The sequence below is a fragment of the Xyrauchen texanus genome, chromosome 25 (genome assembly GCF_025860055.1).
Source record: "Xyrauchen texanus isolate HMW12.3.18 chromosome 25, RBS_HiC_50CHRs, whole genome shotgun sequence".
In the NCBI taxonomy this organism is placed as follows: domain Eukaryota; kingdom Metazoa; phylum Chordata; class Actinopteri; order Cypriniformes; family Catostomidae; genus Xyrauchen; species Xyrauchen texanus.
This window is the reverse complement of record NC_068300.1, coordinates 37,716,746-37,723,261: the sequence shown is the minus strand read 5'-3', so window position 1 is coordinate 37,723,261 and position 6,516 is coordinate 37,716,746.

The following is a 6,516-nucleotide window of genomic DNA, read 5'->3' as shown; positions in this document are numbered from 1 at the left end:
TGAATTCATTCATCTACTCAACAGCAAGGTTTGGTAGCAAACCTCAGAAAAAAACCTTCACAAAACCAACAACATCACTAATAAGCACATTTCAGATCTTTTTGTCCATACAATGCAAGTCAATGGGTGCCATCAGACTTCTGGCTGTTTGAAGGTCCAAATGTAATCCACACGACTCCAGTCAATCAATTAGCAAATCGATAGGTTTGTGTAAAAAAGAAATCCATAACTTTATATAAAATTGTATTTTATCCCCATTTCTCCCAATTTGGAATGCCAAATTCCCACTACTTAGTTGATCCTTGTGGTGGTGCGGTTACTCACCGCAGTCTGGGTGGTGGAGGACAAGTCTCAGTTGCCTTCACTTCTGAGACAGTCAATCTGCACATCTTATCAAGTGACTCGCTGTGCATGATACTGAGGAGACTCACAGCATGTGGAGGCTCATGCTACTCTCCACGATCCACACACAACTTACCACGTGCCCCATTGAGAGCGAGAACCACTAATCATGACCACGAGGAGGTTACCCCACGTGACTCTACCCTACCTAGCATCTGGGCCAATTTGGTTGCTAAGGAGACCTGGCTGGATTCACTCAGCACACCCTGGATTCGAACTCGCAACTCCAGGGGTGATAGTCAAATAAATCCATAATTAAAACTTTATTAACTTTAAAATAATTGCTTCATGCCATCAGTTGACGCATTAGTGACATAAGCGCAATGGCACATATACGCGAGAAGTCGAAAGCATGTGCTTTGTATACAACAGAGGAACGAACGTTACGCAAGAGTTAGGTCATTTCTAACAGCTAACGGAATGTGGCCTAAATATGTCTTTTGGACCATCAAACAGCCAGCATACTGATGGCACCCATTTATTTGCATTGAATGGTCAAAAAGAGCTGAAATGTGCTTATAAAAATTTTCAATTCTGTTGAAGAAGGAAAGTTATACACATCTGAGATGTATTAAAGATGAATAAATCATAAGAGGATTTTTATTTTTGGGTGAACTAACCCTTTTATGGTAAATGCTCTATTGAGTTTTAAATCAACAAAACCAACCTCCTTACCCTAAACCTAACAAATCATTTGTCAGAAAAAGCAAACGTGAGATGAAAATGCAAACACATCATTATTTTGGTGCTTCTATGACACTTTTTGGTGCTTCTATGACACTAGCGTGTTCTTCAAGACTCGTACCCCAGTCCTTTACATCAAAAGAGTTGAGCTACCACACAATTTTATCACAATCGAACAAGCTTGTAAAAGTACTTGGTTATGTATTTCAAATGTTAAAACGAGTCATGCGCTATAGTAAAAGTGTCATAAGATCATATTGTGTGAGTTACAGAGCGAAAAGTAAGTGTTTATGAACTGATAATCTGCCGTATTACTCGTGATTTGAGTGAAAGAGGATAAAAGTAATTGCTGTTTTAGCACCTCTAGTGTTCATTCCACCAGGAAACTGCCGTGTTACGTATAACAGGCCACATAAAAAACATTTAGTAAAAATTTTGTTATTGTAACATGATTCTAGGACCGGGCTGCAGACGCCAAGGGGAAAGAAATATGACAGTCATCAGAGACAGTAAAAAGGTGATTTAACAAACCAATCTAATTTAACAACATCCTCTCTCACATAATCTTCTCTATTGATTTCATTCTAACCAGGAGAAAAGTTACTTTTTTACTTTCACTTAAATATGTTTTTGGTTAGCTACGTGGACTTTCAAATAAGATTTTAATTGAGACTAAAACAGCCTGGAGTCAGAACACTTACCAAAACACACATACACATTTGCAAAATACATTTTTACTGTAGAAAGTTTGAAATTGCTAAATTTTTACTCTGATTCTACTGTTTTATACTCTAATTGAATTTTGCACTTCATTTCTGTTTCTTGATGTTCATTTTCTTGACATTATTATGTATTTACTTTGAGTTATTAAACTTTTATGTTTAAAATACATGATTGTTAGAAAAATGCGTATTATGTGTCTTCTCTTTGTAATAATACCATGGTCAGGTATGATTGCAATCATAATGACAATAACTACAAAACTGACATTTCAAATCTATTTTAAAATGCTAAACTTTTACAAATAATTGTTTGATAATGTCTAAATTATGCATTGCATTTGCATTGGCATTGTCTTGTTTTCAAGTAAAAATGTGTATTTAATAATATTAAGAAAAGTTGTAGTTTCAACATGATATTTCAAGTTACATATGTTGAGCTATTAAAAGAACTTGGGTCTCTCAAAAACCAAACACAACATGGGGGTTAACCTGTATCCCATTCATCTCCATGTAAAGTGTGTACATGTTATCTGTTGACAACCATCTAAACAAATCAGTCAGAGTAGTTGGACTCTCAACCTCTCATGCCACAGCAGTTCTTCATGTGGGCAGTGATAGCTCCTTGCTTTCTCTCATTGGGGATTTTTCTAATGTAGAAGAGAGTGTTATATCACACACACACACACACACACACACATGTTGTGTTTCCATGTTTTATGGGGACTTTCCATAGACATAATGGTTTTTATACTGTACAAACTTTATATTCTATCCCCTAAACCTAACCCTACCCCTAAACCTAACCCTCACAGAAAACTTTCTGCATTTTTACATTTTCAAAAAACATAATTTAGTATGATTTATAAGCTGTTTTCCTCATGGGGACCGACAAAATGTCCCCACAAGGTCAAAAATTTAGGGTTTTACTATCCTTATGGGGACATTTGGTCCCCACAAAGTGATAAATACACGCTCACACACACACACACACACACACACACACACACACACACACACACACACACACACACAGTCTAACCATTAACCTCATAGACACACTCACCATGACAACTAGCCCTTCTATAAACAGTTCAGGATGTTTACTGTTTCCTCTTCCTGTTCTTACTGACACACAGACACAATGCGTGACCTTTGACCTCAGCCTCTCAAAGCTTTTACTTACCACCCGCACTGAGGTTTGTGCTATGGACATGAATGATACCTCAAATAATTCAGCTTGTTGAGAGATGTGCTATTACATTTATAAGCGATCTGATTTATGATTTTCATCTGGAGGATGATAAAATGGGGGATCCCGTAGACTTACATTGAAGGAGGCACCCAAGCCATGTCGAGAGGTGGACTAAAGTAACTATATTACAATATTAGAGCTTCTTTTTCTGTAAAAGAATAATTTTCTGTAAAGCTTTGAGATGTGTGTGTTGTGAAAAGCACTATATGTACAAATAAAAATGACTTGACTAACTATGTCAAACATAAACGTGTTACTACAACAATCATATTTCTTAAAAGTGAATGAACACTTTATGGTCAAACATCAAAAATGCAATTCACACAAAACACCTCTTCTATGATGAACATGTTTTTAATTATGGAGATTAAAGATATGGGTCATTTTGATACTTTGTCGGGGGCTTATTGTCACAAATGGTCATATGGGGGAACCATTCAGAGCCAGTAAAAATAAATCAATAAAAACAATCAGAGAGGAGAGGACCTCTTTAGACCCCAATAAATGTGTGTTTAGTTTAAAATTAAATTAATATATTTTGAGAATTTTTTTTAAAGTACACATATTATTCAGGTCAAATGGAGTACCTCTGAGGAAACTTCTTATTATTCTTGTCTAAAAAAATATATCAATATTTTTTCTACTTTGAAAAAATATATTTTAAAACTTTTTGGAAATTAACGATTAAGCTTGTGTACACTTGATGTTTTAAAAGTCAATAAATCAATTTCTTTGGTTCAAATTCAATAAATGTTTTTCAAAAATCTATTAAACCAAATTGGAAAAAAAGGATTACATTTCTACAAACTTGGCTTGTGTGTTTTAAACTACATTTAAAGATTTTTCTCATTTTTGTCACCTCGGACAACCTTATTTGTCAATGACCCATCAGCCTACTGTGTTTTGATTAGGTCAGAGGAACATATGAATAGAATCTGAAGGGGAAACAGTTGTTTAATTTAGAATTGACTAGTATTGTTTTATATGAATCACAGGGGTCTCTGAATACCCAAACATAAAGTCACAAAACAAGAAGAGCCACCAAACCACTAGATGGCGATATTGTACTGTATTGCTCACTTAACACTCGCCTGTGAGTAATCGTGAAACTGAGCTCCCGCACTCATTTAAAGACATATATTGCATATAAACAATGCTAGCATTTGATTAAGTCACACTACTTTGAATACAATAAGAATTACCAATAGAATAGATTTCCATACAAATGTGCAGGCCACTCAAACACAGTTTCAATGTTCTCATTTCGTCTGAATGAAGCCCTCAGACCCTCATTCAGTCATAAATGACCATTCATCATGACAGCATTTGTTCAAACTGCTGTTATCTTTAATAAATATTTACTTCCCCTGGTGAAAACCTCCTCTTTACACCTCCAGTAGATGTGGGTCATAGAAGAAGCAGAAGAGAAAATGGCCTGCTGTAAACAGCCCAACAAAAGGAAACAAACCATGCCTGCGCTCTTCAAACAAACCCCAGAATTGCGTGTGTGTTGGTAATCACAAGCTATTCAAGTATGCAAATACTGCAAGTACAAAAAGAGGGCTGGGAAGACAAGACGAGAGCATTGTGGGAACTTTTTTTTTGTTTTTTTTTTTTGGTGTGACCTAGCTCTTTTGATGAAGTCTTCAGGAGTTGCGTGACCACCTGCGGGATGAGAGACAAACTGTCATCTGGGTGGAGATCCACTTTACAGAAATAACAACATCAATACTGACTTAATCAGACCTTTGTAGTCTATGGCTGGGTTTCAAAATCTAGAGAGTGGCCTACCTACACAGCATCTGGCAAATGTGCTCAAATGTCTGGACACACTAAAACAAAAAGGAACGCTAATGAATTGGAACAATCCTAAAGAGCATAATAATCCTTTATAAGAATTAAATAAGATCCTACTACATAAACTGATTTTAGCTTGATCCAGAATAAGATGTTCTTTGATTCTAAGTGAGGATTCTTAAGTTTGTACTTTAGGATTGATTTCACACTAAAATAGTCAATATAATAAAATTGCTTTAGTATTTTGACCAGATATATGATTCCCAAAACTGCTGTCAAGGAAGGCAGCTTGCTAGGAGACATGAGACCTGCTGTTTTTTGCATGGTTGTACCAGTGTTGCACAACAATCTATACTGTAACTCTATAACTACAAAGGCATCATATCTGCATTTATGGTCAATAAACTGTTATATATTCTGCACTTTGGTTCCTCTGACACTCTATTTTGTTTCTTTTACCACACAGGAGGGATAAGACAATAAATCACTTCGACTTGAACTCATGATCAACAAGCAGAAGAATAAAAGTAGTGAGCAAACCAAATCATAGCTTTTAAAATGGCAATATATATATATATACACTTTATTACCCTTTTTTAACATTAGAACACTTCCCATTAATGTTCACATTATTAAGGCTTTATAAATGGGTTTATTGATGCCTAATAAGTCATTTACAAATGCATTATAAATCATTTATATCCTGTTATAACAACATGAATAAAAATGCAACTTTCATGCTTGTCAAATAGTGAGTGTTTAAACTTACATGTAATACATGCTTAATAAATACACTTATCCATATTTAATTAAACATAAAGTGTCCTAATTCATGATTTATGACACAATGCAGCAAAAAATAGACTATTACAGTAAAATTTAAAGGAGGGATTATGTCATTTTGTGTTTATATTCATTACTGTTATGACTCAACTCACTTGTGTCGTCACTTTTCTTGTCACATTGATGTTCAAAGAATGGTGCTACTACGAATGAAGTCATCTGAAAAAATATTTTTCATGTCTCATGCTCATCATACAACATATGTACAGGTTTCTAATGTTGGCAACTCCTTCATATGTGACCACTTTGCACAAAGGTACAATTTCATAGGTTACTTACCATGAATAAGGTTTATTAAGCATTAATAACATTTGAGGTACTGTAAAATGTCTCACTGTTTGACAGGAATTACATGAAAGTCAAGTATGTTGTTTTAATTGTTTATTAATTATTTATACTGTATTTGTAAATGACTTATTAATCATTAACAACCCCTATAACCAAAGTAATGTTAATATAAAGTGTTATTCAAGATCGGTCAGTTCACACACATAATTTAAAACAGTTAGCTTATTTTCATTGTGAATTTGAGCATGCATATCTGTGTGTCTAGTATATTTGAATTTATAAGTGTATATTCAGTTCCAGCAACTATATATATATATATATATATATATATATATATATATATATATATATATATATATATATATATATATATATATATTCAGGATTTACACATAGCATATTATTTTAAGATTTATAACTTTATATTCAGATTTATATATATATATATATAAGTTATAAATCTTAAAATAATATGAATTAAAGAATGATACATATATAGGCCTATATACTCAATATTTATAACATTAG